At 31.7% G+C, this 13,563-nt stretch overlaps 1 protein-coding gene across 4 annotated transcripts in view; it reads left to right on the top strand.

The window, feature by feature from the left end:
- The window catches only part of Srrm234 (Serine-arginine repetitive matrix 2/3/4), a 209,637-nt gene that overhangs the window by 67,814 nt on the left and 128,260 nt on the right, over positions 1 to 13,563 (top strand). The window lies entirely within an intron of this gene.

Below are 13,563 nucleotides of genomic sequence, written 5' to 3'. Positions count from 1 at the left end.
TGCAATTCGGAAGCTGTTTTTAAAGCAGTTGTTAATACTATTGAAGATAATAATATTCCATGGGCAAACTTAATTAGTGTATTAATGGACTCATGTAACACCATGCGTGGAAAAGAAAAGGGTGTTGAAACCAGACTACGATCAAACAAAGCACCCCACTTATTAGATATTGATGGTGACACATGTCACACAGCTAATAACTGTGCAAAAAAATTTGCTTCATGTTTTGATAGATACTTAGAAGATTTGTTTGATGACATCTATTTTGATATGAAAAGCTGCAGTAAAAGAGAATTTTTTTTCAAAATCTGAATCGCTTGCCATTAAAAAATTTAAGCCCTTGAAGAGACCGGACCATAGGTGGGTGTACATTTTATGTGTTTTAGAAAGAATCAAAGATCTGTGGGATGCTCTTATTGCATTTTATTTTCACTACTTGGATAAAACTGATAAAGGGAATTATTTTTCTTATGTTGAAACTGTATACAATAAAAGAAATATTTCTGCAGCTCAAAAAATTGTTGAAGGGGTGTATTCTTGCTGCTAGCATTCCCAACAACTCACAAAGGATGCTTTAGCTCGGAAAAAAAGAATACTAAATGGGTTATTTGTTATGCAAAACAAAACTTTATTGCATATGGCATTATATTCAGCAGTATTACCAGAGTTCAACACATATATTAAATTATTTGAAAAAAAAAAAAAAACCGATGCTTCATTTAATACATTCCAGGATTTATAAATTGATGGCAAAATTTTTCTCTTTTTTTATGAAGCCAGAAAATATAGAGTGCACATCTTATAATGATTTATTAAAGGTTGATGTCACAAATCCAGAATTCCATCTACCTAGCAAAGTAATATTTACTGGTGCAGAAGCTTCCACTCTCCTGAAGAAATTATCAAAAAATCATCCAATAGCAAAAGAATTCCAAATTTCTCTGATGAAAGCTTATACTAATACAGCACAGCATATGAAACAGAAATTACCCCTTAAAATTCATATCTAATTAGTTTTACAGCATTAGATCAAGAGCTAAGAGGTAAAACCAGTACAATATTAGCTTTTGAAAAATTATCATCTTTTATGTCCCATATTTTTAGTGATAATGAAAAGTCAAAAGTAGAAGCTGAAATAAGTTTATACCAGAGTGATATTGATATCACCAAAGAAATGCTCTACACATCTGATAAAAGTGGAAATTAAGTCAAGTGTACAATTGATAAATATTGGTGTAAAGTTTTTAATTTAAAAGATGATTTCACAAATGATTATAAGTATCCTACATTGGCTAAATTGGTCAAAGCCTGCCTTAGCTGCTTCCATGGCCCATTAGTGGAAAGTGCATTCAACTTAATGGATACACTTGTCACTGACTATAGAACTTCTCTTAAGATTGATTCCCTAGATGCAGTGCAGACTATTAAATATGATTTAATGGCTTCTAAAGAAACCTCATGTGAAAAATATGGCTCAAAAAATCCAATGACTGATCCAATTCACAAAGATCTCTTACTGAATATGAACAGAAGTTGGAAAACATATCAAGAGGACTTAAAAACATGTATTTCAGATGAGTCACCTATAAAAGTCTCTGAAAAACCTTCTACATTAGCAGAAAAGCAAACTGCTTCTACCTCTGCATGTGCAGTTCTCGAGGAAATTTCTTCAACTGTAAATGAGGAAAATAAAAGATCAACCCTCCTGCAATTATGAAGTTTACCAGAAAAGAAAGACAAGCCCACAAACATCAGAAAATAAAAAAAAAGCAGCAGAAATTAGATAATTTTTTTAAAAGAATTAATTCAGGTAATTTAAAATATTTACATAAAATGTAGTAGTTTATATGTTTGAAAATTTATGGTTATTAATTTTGCAAAAAAAGTAATTCATTGAACTTTTATAATTAGGTCATTCAATACTTCATTTCTCCCCCCCCCTTCTCGAAACTCCAAAATGTCGGTAAGTAAGTCCATAAAAGTTTCAAGGGATTTTTTGGGGTCCCACAAACACCCCTGCATGTAGATATGCACCTCCCTCTTTGGTTGCAATCGGCAGCACCAAAAGTATGTTTTATGTTTTTTTATATCTTTCAATTTTTAATATAGATATTTTGAGTTTTTATGTATTTTTGCTTTGTCGCGAAGTGAGAACTGAATTAATTGAATGAGAAATACATCTCTAATGAAATTCGAGGAAATAAGTGTTTCATTTTTGGCAGAAAATACTGTCGCCAGTCTCTTTAGAACAGAGGAAAATATTTACGAGTAGGTTCATGCGCATTAGGTAAGCAGCGCTGAGAAAAACTGTTTATTTTATTTGTTTAATTTCTTTTATACATCGTTTTAGATTTATTTTAGTATTTGAATAGAACATGTGGCAACGATTAGATAATTCTTCAGATGATTTTTTTTTTTTTTTTTTTTTTTAATTCTGAGTTATAAAATGAATAAGATGTAACGCTGTTAAGTAACCTAGCGCCAGAACATCGCTATGGTAAATAAGTATAGTGAATTTTAAAAAGCGCATTTATTCTATTGGAGTTTATGCGTTATTGATAAAGTAGATTTAATTCAATTCAATAAGTTTAAATGAAATGCAGGAAAAAGTGCGTATAATTTAATATTCCGTACAAGGAAGTCATGTGGTGTACACATCAGATCTTTTCTTCTTGGGAAAAGACTTTCGTCTGTTTCTACGATTTTGTTGGCTCCACCGATTTTATTTATTTTACGAGACATCAAACTATTTGCACATACCTCCCTCAAATAGCTATCCCGATCTACTGCCGGGATAACTCACCCATAACTCATTCGACAGTAGATCGGGATAATCTACTATGGCTGATTTATAACTGAAATTGGCAAAGTTCAATCGACTTCAATTACTGACAGAAATATAGAAAACGAATGGCATTGAGGAAACAAAGAGCATGTTTTGTTTTCATTTCCCCCTCCCTTTCACAGCAAGAACGTACGTAACAACGCCTGAGTCAAAAGTGAACTTTATCGGATGATTTTAGAACAGTCTGTTTCTATGAATTATTCATTTGTCCTGAAAGAATCTTATTCCAGCCTGTTCGTCATTAGGTTACTGCCAAATTGTGTAATCCATCGTACTAAAAATGGCGAAATATGGCAAAAAAATAACCAGTGACGATATTTCAAATGAAAACTAGAAATCTCGAGGCACGATATTTGTCGTGGTTCTTGGCGCATTTTTAACTGACGGCGTTATAATCAAATTTTATAACCTCCTATTATACGGTACGGCTTTGGCGCCAGCACCATAATGACTCGTTTATTGCTCATCTAAAATACCGCGTTACTGCTCGTCATATTGCCGCCAAAAGTCTCCAAACCCCGTGTGTACCGTATGCATATTTCACAAGTGCACATCCGTGCAGCCACCGAGAGAGTGGCTTCTAGGATGGACCAATGAGCGTCCAGTAATATTTCTGTCATGTCACATGACCTTTCGCGTGCTTTAAGATTTAAGCAAAATGGTTGAAAATATTCTGCCACGCAATTTTGTGTACAAAGTAATTAAAGCATCGTCGATTGCTTCTGAAACTTTTCATTGCGAAGTTGATCAAATATAGGTAATTATGAAGATTTCACTACTTGGTTGAAATAAATACAAACATATGTTGGAGACTTCGCAAAAATATCGATGTGAAATATTACTTAATACTTAATAAAACTATGCGTATGAGAGAAATATTTACACCAATTATATATAGTAAATAGAAGTCAGCACGTTTTATTGCAGTCTATATGAAAAAGATGTTCTATAATAATCAATGCAGAATTTTATTCAAAGTTAACTTTACTAATTTGCATTCGTATGCATTTAGTGTCTTAAATTTCACATTTAATAACTGCTCACTGTTAAATGTACTGTCTACACAAGAAATACTCATCAAACAGAATGAATTTATCTTATTCACAACGAGTATATTCAATTTATTCGCATATAACCTTTAATGTTAACAGTGGATATAATCAGATTATATGTATTCTGAATCTTACACTTTAAAAAATCAAAAGAATGCAAGCACTGAAATAAAATACTAGCTTCATTGTAACACTTTCGGTCATTCTCAGCTCAATTAAAAAAATGTACGTTTGAATTCTCTTAATCCACATAATATGCCGTGGACATCAATTCAAATATTACTGCGTGATAAAAATCACAAAAGTGAAATCTCAGCGATTAATTAAACTCAGAAAACGAAGGCACTACAAGATTTCTACTATTATGGCACATAGTTATAACTGCGAAACAAATGCAAATTAAAGTGTAAATAACATACGCTCACATGTACGAAGATTTAGCGTCACAAGAGCAATAGCAGCTCATTGGTCCATTTTCGAAACCCCTCCCTCAGTGGCTACGCTGATGTGCACTTGTGAAATATGCTCCCGTATACTAGGATTAAACCAAAATTTGTTTTCTAATTGCTACTTTTAAATTTTTCTATATTTACTGAAATACAAATGCGTGTGTACATCACCACGTAGTGCAACTGCTCATTAAAAAAAGTGCGCAGAAATTCTAAATAAATTAATAAAACTTATTTGTGAAGGAAAGAGTTTCCCAGGAGTATTAAAATTCTTATATTTATAAAATGCCCCTTCACCTTTTAGAGAATACCATCAACACTATTTGTTATAACTTTGATTTCGTTAATTTAAACAGGATCGGGGGGGGGGGAAATCAGACAAAAAGTTTCGTGATTTGCAGACTTACATATTTCTTCATAAATATACTTCACTGTAGCTTGGATACATAAAAATTTTAAGAGTAATGTTGGCGAGCAACAGAATGTATGGATATGGTCGCATTTGCGACCAGAGCTGATGTATTGTCATAGTGATGTGGTAATTTATGTGATTACAGTGTATATGTAACTCTTTTCGTAATTTTAATTAGGAGTCGCACATTACATCACGACTGTATGTTACCGCACTTACCTACGTAGTACTTCTCTGACGCACAGGTATCTATGATTGGTGAGGCTTTAAGACCGCATGGAATATTCTATGTCAGCGGTTCTCAATCTTTTGATTAACGCGTACCATCTAAACAAAAACTGAAAAGCTTTAGTACCACTACATTTTGCAATGATTATTTTTCAGTTTCTCAAAGAAATAAAATATATTTTGTCATTTGTATTTGCACAACCTACTATCTATCTCTGTTAAATATGAACACATAAAAAAAAATGTTAGGGGTTACCATTTTAATTATTAAAATTTAAGTTATAATAACTTTAATTCTAAAATTTAGTGTGCTATTTGGGCCTGTTTAAGAGAGATCAATTTCTTTATGTCTGGTTTTATTTCACTTAGTTTTAACCGTATATTAGAATCCACTTTTAATTTTAAACTATATTTATTTTTTATAGAACCATGGAAGAAAATCCTTGTTTGCACAAATAGGCCGTGCAAAGTGACATTAAAAATTTAATGGCTTTACTTGGAGTGCCTTTAAATTCTTTTTTTCGGTTCAGCCAAAAGTTGACATGTATATTATTTTCGAAATATTCAGTTAGAGTTTGATCACAGGAAATATCTGTCAATTGTTCTTTTTCTTCACGAGATAAAATTTCAGGTACATTTGAGCAAAATGGATTTCTAGTCCAATTTTCCTTTTCATAATACTCAGGAAAATACGTGTTGAAATAATTTATCAATGAAAAATAGTAATTTTTTTTTTAAGTGATAATGATTCTTAAAATTTTATTATCCAGTTCCTTATTAGCTCGAGTTTTTTTTCTCAGAGGAAAATTTGAATTTCTTATCCAAGTTCAAAAAGACAATTTAAAATTTTGTCTCTGGATAACCACCTTACTTCGGAAAACGTTTCATGTTCACTGCCTCTTAGCATAAAATCGTAAATATTGTTGAGTTTAAAGCTCGGCTTTTAATAAAATGAACAATTTTCATAGCCTGATTCAAAACGATTTTCAGGTTTTCGAGGATGGTTTTGGCTACTGAAACTTCACACGATGTATACAGCAAGGAGTAAATTTAGTTTCAGGTGCGACTTTCTTTAGTTGAAAAATAACAGCGGAATGTTTTCCTGTTAACGAATGAGCTCCGTCACTGTATACGGCAATGCACTTATTCCAAGTAATATCTTTCTCGGACAGAAAATTGTGAATTACTTTGAAATTTTCAGTTGAAGTTGCTGTATCATGAAGCGATTCACAAAATAGTAAATACTCTTCGGCAATTCGTTTATCTTCTTCGAAACGTATGTAAACTAATAATTCAACAAAGTTCGTTGTATGAGTACTTTCACCCAACTGCAAGGCGAAATAATCACTGTGTTTTATTTTTTGAATAAGTGTCTCTTTTATTGAATTTGCCATTTCATGAATTCGTCGACTTACTGTATCATTTGATAACAGAATATTATTAAGTTCATTAGTGCGTTTACGTTGAATTATGTTAAAAGGACATCTTTAACTGGGTATCATAAGATTTTATCCAATAGTGTGTGAGCCTGCCCAGGCTTGGCAATTCTTAGGCAATTATTCTAGTTTCCAAAGCTTTTTTCACTTGAAGTAACAAAACCTTCCATTACTGCTTTACTATTTTTTAATTACGATGATTTCCTCTTAAAATATTCTTCAGATTTATCCTTTAAATTGGCATAGTTAGATTCAAGTCATCTTTTAAGAAACGACAGTGGCATACTTAAATTGGATAATACTTCATGGCAAACAATACATTGAGGTAGAGAGTGCATTCATCTCCATTCCAAGTACACCCAAACGCTAAATAAATTTCACAATATTTTCTATAAGCAATTTTTCTTTTCTTTTCAATATTCTAAGAACTAGTTGATTGTCCTGGATATATTACTTGTTGAATCATCACTTTTCCGTCAGTTAGTCCTTTCCATTTTGAAAATTTGGGTTTGTATTATTATTTTTTCACAAACACTTAAATGCGCAATATATTACGAGTTTTTCAAAAACATATGATAATATTCTCAAACAGTAAGAAGTACAAAGCAACAAGAAGGCAAAATGCATGCTGTTAGAGACAGCAAATCGACGCAAAAAAATGATTCTAATTGAAAATAGGGCAATATGAGCCCGGAAAGGGTGACATTACAAAGTGAAATGGTGACACTACTCTAATAAATCGATCAACAATGAGATGCTATTATCTTTCTATAAGAACTTATTTTTATTTTGAATTTAAAGCTAGGCTTTAAATAAAATTAACTGTTTTCACAAGCGTGATTCAAAACGATTTTCAGGTTTTCGGGGATTTTTTTTTTTTGGCTACTTAAGCTTCGCGATAAATGGAGCAGTCAGTAAATTTAGTTTTAGGTGGGATTTTCTTTATTTGAGAAATTACACCGGAATGTTTTCCTATTAAAGTCCGAGCTCCGTTACTACATATCGCAATGCACTTATTCCAATGAATATCATTCTCAGACATAAAATTGTGAATTACTTTGAAAATTTCATTTGAAGTTGATCTATCATGAAGAGATTCACAAAGTATATACTCTGCGGCCATTCGTTTATCTTCTTCCAAACGTATGTAAAGTAATAATTCAACAATGTTTGTTATATCAGTACTTTCATCCAACTGCAATGCGAAATACTCACTGTGTTTTATTTTTTGAATAAGTGTCTCCTTTATGGAATTTGCTATTTCATGAAATTGTCAACTTACTGTATCATTTGATGACGGACTATTATTAAGTTTATTAGCCGCGTTTTCGTTGAATAATGTTAAAACGATATCTTTAGCTGCTGGTAATATAAGGTTTTCTCTGTTAGTTTGAAATTGCCCAGTCTTGGCAATTCTTAAGCTTACTAAGTAACTAGCTTCCAAAGCCACTTGAAGTAACAAAATCTTTCATTACTTGTTTACTACTTTTGAACTCCGACAATTTCTTCTTAAAATATTCTTCAGATTTATCCTTTAGATTCAAGACGTCTTTTAGGAAACGATGGTTTCATACTTTGATTGGATAATAGTTCACAGCAAACAACACATTGAGGTTGAGGGTCTATTTCATCTTCATTCTAAGTAAAACTAAATGATAAATAACTTTCATTATATTTTTTATAAACAATTAAACGAATGACAATTTTACCTCTAATGTTATTATTAGCATTGATTCTGTTACAAAAAAGATGTATTTATTATGTAGGAATGAATGTGTTGACTTCAAAATAAATTTCCGAGACCTTCATCATACAATTTTCGCGATTGTGGTATGATGACTGTGTTCTTTGCTGGAGTATTGAGTCTATGCTTAGCATCTGAAATATATTTTGTTAATTAAAAAATTAAAATAAAGTGCAGTAAATTTTCAGAGAGTTTCTTATATCACAAAATAATTTTAAAATATTTAAAAATAGTCGTTTTTAATAGAAAATATGCAATAAAAACTAAACATAACCGAGGCACTATTGGTAGAAAATTCAGACGGCAACCCGACGTGTAGGCTATTTCTCTTTTTCTCATCGAATTCATTTTTTCCATTTTCTAACTCGTGAATTCTTGTTTTTAGCGTGTGCCATCCATTTCTGAACCCTTAATCCTTCAGCTACTTTCAGACCTCGAAGACATTTTGAAAGCAGAGTCATGTTTCGAAAGGCGTTTCAAGTGTCGAAAGTTTGCGTTTTTGAGTCAGCAGTTTTCAAGTTAAATGAAAGTTGACTGCTGTCTTGCGGTTGATTTTTTTTTTGGGAGGGGGGGGGATCGGGAGCAATGATAAATGTTTCAGTGCATTTTGTTTATAAAATACATTTTGCCAAAATTATTATCTAAAATCAAGAGTTGCCCAACATTTTATCTCAATGATCCCTTTGATGACATCATAAAATTCTGAAGAACCTGCACAAAAATTTTAAATATGAAATATTTTTTAATCTGTTTTATAAATTCTTAAATAGTAATTATAGTAGTGCATAGTAATTTTATTTTAGAAAAGCATGTGCAGTTAATTAAAACAGTGTACTGAACTGAAAAGCGTTGTGTTTTTTGAAAGACCACTTATATGGGACTTACGATTTGATTTCTTGTGGGGGTTTATTTAAATTATTTAACTATTAATTTTATTTTGAAGTAACCTCTCCTATCGCTCATGCTTTCAACCCACGCTTTCTTGTTAGAATATAAATGAGTTACCTCGCGTGTATTCAAGTGAGGTAGAAATACACCTTAGACCCCTTAACACCCTTCGAATATGTGACTGTTGCAAGAATTGGAATATTTTATATATTTTAAAATCAATTACTTCCAACGTTTTACAGCTGATTACACAATATAGCTGCTTTCTGAAATAGTAATCAGAAAGTTTGTGTTGCCACAAATATTTTTGTAATTTCATCCGCTTTGTAACAAAATCTTTCTTCACGTTTCCACCTTGCGCACACGATATTTTAAAAATGCCTAATGGTACATACTTGAAATTTGATGGAATTCTTTATATGAGCCCTATCTTTTAACTGAACCTAAAATCTGATGAATATTTTAATATTAAAAAATTTTATGGACGGAAACATTACAGATTTTTTTAATAAAACACATTTTATAAACTCGACTCCAAACAAAATAAAAATTTAGCAGGAAATTCTTAGAATTTTTTGGTTCACAGTAGTTTCCAAATGTTATAAAAGCTATATATTAAATATAAAATTAAATTATGCAACAGAATGTTTTAAACTCTGCGCGCAAGGTGAAAACATGACGAAAACATTTGTCAAAAAGCAGATTAAATTATAAAAATATTTGTGGCAACACAAAATTTCTGATCACTATTTCAGAAAACAACTATATTATGTAGTCATTTGTAAAAAGTTGAAAGTAATTGCTTTTAAAATAAATAAGTTATCCCAATTCTTGCAACAGTCACATATTCGAAAATTTTATGGGTTTTAAGGTGTTTAAGGTTTAAGGTCCCCTTAAGGGAAGATTTTGGAAGGCGAATTCAGAGCGTGTGCTACCTGCCTGAAGGCCACAATATTATCTTTGATATACTACCGATTAGATTTATGCGGCTTTGAGCGCCATGAAGGGCGATTACGAAAAACATCGTTCTCTGAGTAAACACACATCGCAAAATGTCTTTGTCTCACGCCATTTTTTAGCAGGTTTGTTACGCTGTTGAGCGAGCTGCTATGTTTAATGGCATAATATGAAATTTAGTTCGAAATTTCTCCTCGAAGCCTCAACAGCTATTAACAAGATTCTCTAATGAAACACAATTACAAAGGACAGTGTTTCCCTAATAATTTGAATAGAAATCAAATTAGCACACCACTTGCATAACTATTAGTTTGTTTCACTCGTTGGGGGTTAAAAGATGAATTTCAGCGGGAGTCATGAATGCAAGTAATTAAAATCAGATAAATCATAAATTGTGATTTTGAAGAGTATGCTGTTAACTTGTTAATTCTATAAAAAAGTATTTAAAATTTTTAAATCTGATAAGTGCTTTAACATGTTTGTCTAAATTAGTTGATTCTTAATCATCGCGTTTTTTTATTCTTCGCTAATTAATTAGGCGAAGGAATTTTTTTTTCTTTTTCTTTCGCAAAATTATAATACTATAATTAATAGCTGTGCTGCCGGGCGGAGCGTTTTCTAAATAATGAGGCAAAGTATCGTTATCTTTGATTGATCTTTCTAATGTAAGCTGACATGCTAAGGGGATTCCTAGGGCTAATGATCGGAGCTATGGAGTCATCAGCTTTTGATGATATTTTTTTTCTCCTCCATCTGTATGATTCTTTCCTTTTTACTTCTCCACCTAATGTCGAACCATGAGTTTTGTTTTTGTGTAATGTGAGAAAGTTGTAGTTTCTAGAGAGCATCTTGTAGAGTCATTAGGTTATTTTGGAAGCAGGAAGTGTGAAAAATGTGCAATGCCCTCACGGGGATTCGAACCTGAACCTCTCGAATAAGCGCCGAGTGTGCTACCGTTACACCACGAAGGCATACAAAAAGGAGGGAGAAAATACCTTATAATCTAAGAAGTTAAGCATCACCTCTTACAGTAGAATCCTAAAATTTTTTCAGCTTCTGATTGCTGGACATTTTTATTTAGAAATTTTTATGGTATTTTTTTTTTCGTGTGCACTCTTTCAATAAGAGTCACTACGAGCCGTCGGGGGTTTTTTTTAAATTTCAGTTCAATTTATAGACATAGTTATCTTTCCAAACTTTTAGACTGTCTAAATTCCAATCGTCAGTTTTGGTACGTCTGCCTGAAGGATTTTGTATTATCATACTATCATATTTAAACGTATTAGAAAAATTATTTAAAAAAATTTTCTTCATTCTTGTATCATGAACATTACATCAGAGACTTTATCGTGAACCAAAGACACCAAAAATCAATTTTGAAGAATAAACAAAAAAATCGTACACTTGTTGGTCATTTTTCAGGATTGTTCTGTATTATGGCTTGTTGGTCTTAACATGCTCATAGCCAAGTTTTCGATTTCGCACCTTATTTCAGAATTCTTAGTATACCAGGAAACAAAAGTTTGGTTTTATAATCTGTTTCAGCTTTGTCATAAAACAGGCCAGATATTATGGAAGATTTCTTCATAATACGGGTCCACCAGCGGCCGAGTGATAAGAGCGCTGAATATAAGACAACTCATTCGCCGTTTCAAATCCCGGCGAATGGGCTGTCTCCTTGGGAGTTTTATAATAGTTTTTCCAATGTGTAACTTCAATATGAGTCAATTTCCCTTAGAAGGTCTCCCTAAAGGCATCCTCTCTTTAGGTAGATATGTCTTCTTGTGCTTTGCCTTAATCCTACTATCGAAAAATTTTGTTTGAGAAGAATTAAAAATTTATATATGTGCATTTAAGCACGTTGCTAAGGCGCTGAGAACTGGATCTTGTTGAGTAGATAAAAAACATCACAAGTAATATGAGTAACGTTTTATTTGATATTAAGTAAATCATTAAGATGAATGTTTGAAACACTTCAAGATAGCTTCATAGTTAATCCTGCAAACAGAGTTATAAAATAACTAATAGCTGGAGCTGACTGTAGTTGCCCAATGGTAGATAGATGTGATTTATTAAATTAATGCGAAGTATAAAAAGGGATGTTTATTTAATGGATAGAATATCTTCGTGGAGGACTTTCTAAGGTAAGCTGGCATCATGTTCACATCATAAATAGGAAAAGCCGCCAAAACTGTTATGCAGCCAGCCCGTTCGTTGGAATTTGAAGTCAGGTCGAATTACCTGTATTTAATCGTAGCAATGCCCGAGTTCGGCTTAGAGAACTAATTTTATAAGTACTTTAACGACTACTCTGTCATGTTTCGTTACGATATATATATATATATATATTATAATTTGAAAACTTATTCATGTACCATCTCCAGTGAACACAAATTCAATTAAAATCATAAATTATTATAAAAAAAATAATTAGTCAATATTTTAATTATATTTTAAAATAGTGTTTTTAGACCTCTTTTGTGATAAACTAGTAATGATAATTACAGTAAAATGGTAGGCTTATTAATTTGCTCATAATTACTTTTATTTAGAATATATATATATAATGTGGTATGATCTTAAATGCATTTAGTGCGAAAACAAGTTACTACTACTTGCGCAATTGCTGCAAAGTAAGTTAATAATAATTTATTTCCTAAACAATATTGATTAATTGATTATATTATCTCCTAAGTTTAATTAAAGTAGAAATATTTTAAAAGAGTGAATCCATACTAGTAAGTTATATTTTGAAAGATGTTTTGAAGTAACTTGAAAGTAAAAGGTTAAATCATCATGAAGAACAAAATTTCAATTGTAAAAGGAAAAATTAAATTAAATGCATGTAATCATTGTCATTGATCGGAAATTATAGTTGACTTTTCAAGGGAAACAAACCAACTCCCGTTCAATGAACAATAATTAAAAAATAAATACGTAAATACGAAGGTGTTACGTCTTTACTCGAGTAATAAGGTCAAGCCAAACCGGCAATTCTAGTCAGGCCAAATATTTCCGCGAATAGAAGGGATTATGAACCAATGCTGATACTCAAAGAACTTATTCCTATGAAGCATTTTAGCTATTCAATTCTGTATATATATATTATAATGAAACACTAATTGTAATGAAAATAAATGATGTTAAAATGAGTAAACATTAGTTATTTAATAAAAACTTATAGAAAATTAAGATTTCTGTTCTTTTGATATAGTCAGAAGAAGGGAATATTTTTTCTCCAAGTTCATGCTTTGTTAACTTTACTATGAAATTTTCCTAGAATATGCAAGGAAAACTATTACGAACTCCGAAAGACAGGAGAGGTAGTCTGTGATGTTGGTTTCACCGTACGGATGCGTGTTTGCGGGAAAGACGTTTTACAGGTTTTGCTGTGTCTAGGTTTGAAAGCTAAACAAGTGGTTCACAAATTTCTGAAATTTATTTTAGTAAAATAAAACTTTTCTTTTAAACTAATAATATTTAGGAAGGAAGGTCTAAAGAAAGAAGCGCATAGCTTTTCGATTTAATTTTCTTGCTTGAAAACCTGTGATA

The sequence above is a fragment of the Stegodyphus dumicola genome, chromosome 2 (assembly GCF_044657685.1).
Source record: "Stegodyphus dumicola isolate Sdum_Otavi_A_Nest chromosome 2, ASM4465768v1".
Classification (NCBI taxonomy): domain Eukaryota; kingdom Metazoa; phylum Arthropoda; class Arachnida; order Araneae; family Eresidae; genus Stegodyphus; species Stegodyphus dumicola.
This window is presented reverse-complemented; position numbering and strand designations above follow the sequence as displayed.